Below are 7664 nucleotides of genomic sequence, written 5' to 3'. Positions count from 1 at the left end.
GGGGGGACGGCAGTGTGTTTCGGGCGAAGGCAGTGCTGTTTAGTGGTCCCTTCTGGAGGCGTCTGGACTGCTCCGTCTTGCTGCGCTCGCCGGCCCAGGTGCGACTCTTGAGACGAAACGTCCTCAGGTCCTCTCTGAAATCTTCGTGATGCATGGGACGATATGACTCCGGCTCGCATCGAGACTGCAGGCGAAAAGGAGACAGATATTCAGACGACCGAACAACAAGCTGTGTTCAAACTACAATAAGGTCAAAACAAATGTGAATTTTTTGGGGCTCAGGATTCCTATGAAAATACCCCCCACCCCCAAAATAAATAAATAAATAAATAAAATGAAATTAAACATGCCCCCAGGGTAGAAATATGGAGAAAAAGGTGGCATTCTAATGCACGTGCTCCATAAATCATGTTATCTGCCCAGCCATCTGGGCAGATAACACTTATGACATCACTCACCCAGCCTGCTGCTGTACAGCACTGCTGTTCTGAATGAATGAGCCCAGCCTGAGACCAGATCATCATAGCAGTGCTGTACAGCAGCCAGGCTGGCAGTGATGTCATAAGTGTTATATGCCAGTTATATGTCAGTTGCTTTTTACAAAAACCAGTCTAGATGCAGCCATGTGTGAAAAAGAGAGAGAATCCTATTGCTACATACCAGTCCCACACATTTATGCAACGTGGTCTCCAACCTGCACCATGCTCTTTAAAGTATGCAACTGAAGTCCGACAAAATGAGAAACAGATTTGGAAACACAAACCTGAAAACGAGGGAAGAATTCTTTGTATCCTCCCTTGAGGATGTAGAGTTCGGGGTAGTGGAGATTGGGGTAATCGTTCATGTTGCGGTCGCTCTCTCTGACGAAGCGGCACATGCGCGGGCCGCGCTCCGAGGAGAACTCGCAGTGGAAGACGATGAGGACGCGTCTGTCTGGGGAGGACGCCGTGACGGGTACTCTGAGGAGGTAGTCTTCCACCTGCTGCTCCTGGTGTAGGTTCACAGCTCCCTGAGACAACAACAACAACAGCTACTTTACTCACAATGTACAGGAAGTTATCTGATGACATTGGTGCACAGGCGTCAAAACAGAGTCAACACTCAGTAACAAATAACAGGGGGAACAGGACCTCAGACCCAGTAGACTAGAATAATATAGAGATGGTCATACACTTCAATGTACAGCCACTACATGAAGTGGTTAAATACAATGCCAATCTGGGCACAGTCTGACACCTCATAAGACAGACGGCTGATCATATTTGGAAGTTCTGGTGTATAGGGCGGTTGCCCCCGGCAACACTTCCACTTCCATGGGCCGGGTATGGGTATTGGCAAGGACCTCACGACACGATACGTATCAAGATACATGGGTCGCGATACGATTGTATCACGATACATTGTGATACAATATATTGCAATATATTGCAATACTCTACACAATTTACGAAAAAAAAGAAAAGAAAAAAAAAGAGCTAAAAATACAACACACTGTGTACCACCCAGGTAGTGTAATAATATGTACATCACTTTATATTGATAACTTAGTGGACAAATTGAGTGCAAACTACTGAGTGTTGAGTGTGTTACTGAACGCACTGAAATCAAAAGTATTCTTATTGTGTCACTGAACACACTGTTCAGATATCGATATGGGAAATATCGATACAGTATCGCGTAAAAATGTCTAAATGCCTTTTCAGAAGCCTTTCCATCCTACCAAGACATTCCGGCACGAGACAGTCAAAACAAAATCGATTTTTACACCAGTCCTATACTTAAGCAATATATCACGAGAGCAAGTGTGTTGTGGTGAATATATCCTGCTGATAAACTGTTATCCCACGAGGCCGCAGGCCGAGTGGGATAACAGTTTATCAGCAGGATATATTCCACAACACACGCTGCTCGAGTGCTATATTGCTTTTATAAAACGGTTTCCAAGTATGATAATATAATAATAATAATAATACTATAAGTCCGACTCCGACTGGCATGTCATTCTGATAGAGTCAGTTGAAACACTACTGTAAGGCGGGACCGCAAGAACATGCGGGTGATTTGATTGGATCGTTCTGGAGACTGAAGTTGACATTGGCCAATCCTGGCGCTTTCTGAGTAGCTGAGATTTTTCTGGAAACCCCGACAGGCAGCTCGAGCCGCAGCGCTGCATTCTCAGCGCTTGTTGAGAAGCTGAATGCTCTCTGCAAAGCTGACACCAACTAACGTTACGGGGTTAAATGCGGAGTTAAATGCGGGGTTAACAGCCTTTCTTTTGCAAAGAAGACATTAGCCCGCATCTATTCTTGTACAAAACATCATTTTCTGCGAAGTATTAGTAAAGTTATAAGCGAAGATCGATTCACAAGGATCTGACAGCTGTCTCCGCCATTTGTTTTTTTTTAAACCAAAGGCTTTTAGTAAGAGAGTTGCCATGGCAACCAATAACCGAGTCCAATAACCCATGGCCATGGGTTATTGGACTCGGTTATTGGATTTATACAATGGCTGTGAACCAATCAGATTGCTTGATTTGAGAGAGCCGTTTTATAATATAGTCTTATAGTATAGAGGCGGACATGTTGGCAGACGCTCACCTTGATGTGTCCGCCCTCAAACTCGTAGGGGTAGCGACAGTCGATGACGATCACGCGTTCCACGAGCTGACTGAACTGTCCGCTCAGAGCTGCCACCATCTGAGGACCACAGAGGGGACACTTTAATGTCACGTTTGAAATACTGCAATTCATTCAATACAGAATAAAAGACCGATCAAACAAAACAGAAATAGACAAATACTCTACTCACCGTCTCTGGGGTAATGTACTTGAGGTCCACATGTTTACCGTTCACTGTGGGAAGTACGAAAGGCTGAAGGAGAGGGGAATAGGGTTAGGAAAGTAATTATTTGATGCAATTTAGTTATTAGGGCATGAAACACAGCTGAAACAATAGGAGGATCTTATAAGCACACGATGGAATTGCATTTTTTTTTTTTTTACAGTGCACCTGAACGCAATATGCAAGATACCCGCTGAATAAGTGTCCAAATGTTCATGTCATTCTGGCCAATACTCTACTTCTGTTATAACATTTCAGTCTGGAATATGGAATATCTTTCAATAATCTTTATGACTAAAAGGCTAAAAGTAATCTCATGTGTAAGAAATGACTGTTCTACAGTCATTTCTTGCGGCCCTGGGGCCTAGAGTCTAGAGCACACATGGGCAAAATGCGGCCCCAGGGCCGGACTCAAAGAAAAACAAAACGCCCCCAAAAACTCAATAAAAGGCAGAATTATGTTAATAAATCTGATCTGCTACAGCCATTGGATTTGTATCACTATTATATCAGGAGATTAACAAGAAATTACCAATCACAACGGGAGAGAGGGTTAAAAATAGGGAGACTCCCGCGAAAATCAGGAGTGTTGGCAGGTATAATCTCCAATGTGTGGCCCTTTGCTTACTTGATGTAACTCAGTATGGCCCTCAGGATTTTTTTTTTGCCCACCCCTGCCTTATAAGCCTTACCTTGGTGAAATCTCCTATCAGGTCTTCTTCATCGCTGTCATCACCGTCCAGCGGCGTGTCAATCTCCATCTGACAGGACTGAAGGTCTGACGTGGACCTCTGGAGCGGAGAGCAGCCCTGGATAAAGAAGAGAAATTACTTTTTAAAGAGACTAGAAAGCTTGAATAATGCACTAACAAACTAGGTTTTGCAGTGGTTCTCAACGTGGGGGTCGCGAGATTATTTTGGGGGGGGTCGCAGGGTGATTGTCAAAAGAGAGAGAAAAAAATCTCCCATCATTATTAAAGCTCCCATACCAAATGGCTTAATGTATTATAAAGCTATATCAAGTATAAAAACTATTCCAGTGAGTGAGTGAAATCAGTGTGTGAATGCATGCCATGCGCACTGTCATTGGGTTGGGTTGTGGCGGGAGAGGGGGGGGGGGGGGTGTAAACGTGACACAGTAACAAGGTGTTTTCAGCAGGGATACTGTGAATTGTCTGTGTGTGGACGTGTGTTACAGATCTACCTGCTTGCGTGACTGTCCTTCCTCTATGAAGCCGGTTTGCGTCTCAGTTTTCTCCACCTCTCTCTCTGCATTCTCAGGCAGGACCATCTCAAAGTGGTTCTTGGGAAGAGGGCGTGACATCAGGCTCTGCTTCAGCTGCTCCAGGCTCTCCCTCTGCTGTGTTTCAGAGACAGACGGTGGTTCTTCATTTGTGACTTCATTCTCCTCTTTAGCATTGGCAGGCGGTGTGTTTCGGGGGCAGGCAGTGCGGTTTCCTGGTAGCTTCTTCTTGCGGGGTCTCTTTGCCCGGGGTGGAGTGTTTTCGTCCCTAGGGCTGAGAGGACGCTTGGCTGAGGGACGGGACACAGGGCTTGGCGTTGGCGTGGACGGGGAGAAGCACAGGCCCCGGGGAGGACAGCAGATCACCGGCTGTTGAAGAGGGGGGAAAATACAATTCAGATTAGATTAGATTTCACTTTATTGTCGGACAAAGTGCGAAATTTGTCCCAAGACACTTTCCCATAATTACAAAAACATTGAAACAAACAACAGTACGACAAAGTGCTACAACATGTATGACATCATCAGAACTTATAAGGATGCAGACATTACAGGAATGGGAAAACAAAAGTGGCTGCAGTGCCTCAAGAATAAGAATAAAAGGCGTGGTCTAGGTAGAAAACCAATGTAGGAGCACATGTGCACTTTGCTCTGAAATAAAAAAAATCATATTTCCCCCGGTGGCAAATGTTCACCATAGAGGCCTCGTTACTTACAGAATCGTGTCCTGTGTTGTTGGACACCAGTGGGGCGCTGAGCAAGCTGGCCATTCCCGGAGTCATCCCAGAGTGCTTCTGTGGGTGAAGAGCCATCCCAGAGTGCTTCTGTGGATGAAGATGGGACGTTGTCAGACAAACATTAAGCAAGGGTATTTTGTGAGCAAAATAATACAATACGACTATATATATATACTATATAAATTATATATATATATATACTATAGACTATAAATATACGACTAGGGTCACTAAGCACCTCAATGTCGTCATCCGGCACGTCCAGGAAGCAGTCGTCCTCATCGTGGTCCAGAGGGCTGGTGAGGCAGAAGCCTCTCAGATGCATGGGAAGAGGGGAGAGCTGGACAGGAAGAAACAGAAGAGGGTTAGACTCCCAGGAAAAGATATTTGAGAGAGATCTGCTGGCTATTGTAAGTCCGGCTGTTTCCAGGTCCATGTGTGAGTATGTACTGTGTGGCTGATCATTTGCAAGAAAATGTCTCACACATTCACATTTTACTTTTTGATCAAGTTTTTTTTCCGGATTTTCTCCCATTTTCTCCATAATTGTACTTGGCCAATTCCCCCCCTGCTGTCCCACATATTAATGCGATGCTCCACCTCATCTGCCGATCTGGGGAGAGGCATAGACTAGCACATGCTTCCTCCGATACATGTGCAGTTGCCAGCCGCTTCCGTTCACCTGACAGCGAGGAGCTTCACCGGCAGGACATAGCGTGCGGGAGGATCGCGCTATTCCCCCCAGCTCCGATCCCCCCCGAACAGGTGGCCCGACTGGCCAGAGGAGGCGCTGTTGCAGGGACCAGGACTCTATACCCCCCCGGCTTCCCACCCGCAGACACGGCCAATTGTGTCTGTAGGAACGTCTGACCAAGCAGGAAGTACCACTGCCGGGAACTGAAGCCAGATCTCTTGCATCTACACTAACCCAGACATGGTCTTGTACATTTATTGTGCTTGGTGATCAAATGTGATTCTTATCCGTGTGTGTGAAGGCAGGAGTTGACGTACCGTGAGGGCCGCTGCTGCGAAAGCAGTGTCTCCGCTGTTGAAGGAGGGCATGCGGCGCCGCGACACCGTCTTGGTTGGTTTCTTGAAAGCAAAGCTCTCCTGTAAACTGGTGTGTTTCAGGGGGGACGGCAGTGCGTTTCGGGCGAAGGCAGTGCAGTTTAGTGGTCCCTTCTGGAGGCGTCTGGACTGCTCCGTCTTGCTGCGCTCGCCGGCCCAGGTGCGACTCTTGAGACGAAACGTCCTCAGGTCCTCTTTGAAATCTTCGTGATGCATGGGACGATATGACTCCGGCTCGCATCGAGACTGCAGGCGAGAAGGAGACAGATATTCAGACGACCGAACAACAAGCTGTGTTCAAACTACAATAAGGTCAAAACAAATGTGAATTTTTGGGGCTCAGGATTCCTATGAAAATACCCCCCACCCCCCAAAATAAATAAATAAATAAAATGAAATTAAACATGCCCCCAGGGCAGAAATATGGAGAAAAAGGTGGCATTCTAATGCACGTGCTCCATAAATCATGTTATCTGCCCAGCCATCTGGGCAGATAACACTTATGACATCACTCACCCAGCCTGCTGCTGTACAGCACTGCTGTTCTGAATGAATGAGCCCAGCCTGAGACCAGATCATCATAGCAGTGCTGTACAGCAGCCAGGCTGGCAGTGATGTCATAAGTGTTATATGCCAGTTATATGTCAGTTGCTTTTTACAAAAACCAGTCTAGATGCAGCCATGTGTGAAAAAGAGAGAGAATCCTATTGCTACATACCAGTCCCACACATGAATGCAACGTGGTCTCCAACCTGCACCATGCTCTTTAAAGTATGCAACTGAAGTCCTTCGACAAAATGAGAAACAGATTTGGAAACACAAACCTGAAAACGAGGGAAGAATTCTTTGTATCCTCCCTTGAGGATGTAGAGTTCGGGGTAGTGGAGATCGGGGTAATCGTTCATGTTGCGGTCGCTCTCTCTGACGAAGCGGCACATGCGCGGGCCGCGCTCCGAGGAGAACTCGCAGTGGAAGACGATGAGGACGCGTCTGTCTGGGGAGGACGCCGTGACGGGTACTCTGAGGAGGTAGTCTTCCACCTGCTGCTCCTGGTGTAGGTTCACAGCTCCCTGAGACAACAACAACAACAGCTACTTTACTCACAATGTACAGGAAGTTATCTGATGACATTGGTGCACAGGCGTCAAAACAGAGTCAACACTCAGTAACAAATAACAGGGGGAACAGGACCTCAGACCCAGTAGACTAGAATAATATAGAGATGGTCATACACTTCAATGTACAGCCACTACATGAAGTGGTTAAATACAATGCCAATCTGGGCACAGTCTGACACCTCATAAGACAGACGGCTGATCATATTTGGGGAGTTCTGGTGTAGGGCCCCCGGCAACACTTCCACTTCCATGGGCCGGGTATGGGTATTGGCAAGGACCTCACGATACGATACGTATCAAGATACATGGGTCGCGATACGATTGTATCACGATACATTGTGATACAATATATTGCAATATATTGCAATACTCTACACAATTTACGAAAAAAAAGAAAAGAAAAAAAAAGAGCTAAAAATACAACACACTGTGTACCACCCAGGTAGTGTAATAATAATGTACATCACTTTATATTGATAACTTAGTGGACAAATTGAGTGCAAACTACTGAGAGTTGAGTGTGTTACTGAACGCACTGAAATCAAAAGTATTCTTATTGTGTCACTGAACACACTGTTCAGATATCGATATGGGAAATATCGATACAGTATCGCATAAAAAATGTCTAAATGCCTTTTCAGAAGCCTTTCCATCCTAC

This window comes from Poromitra crassiceps (genome assembly GCF_964638095.1).
Source record: "Poromitra crassiceps genome assembly, chromosome: 11".
NCBI classification, from domain to species: domain Eukaryota; kingdom Metazoa; phylum Chordata; class Actinopteri; order Beryciformes; family Melamphaidae; genus Poromitra; species Poromitra crassiceps.
This window is presented reverse-complemented; position numbering follows the sequence as displayed.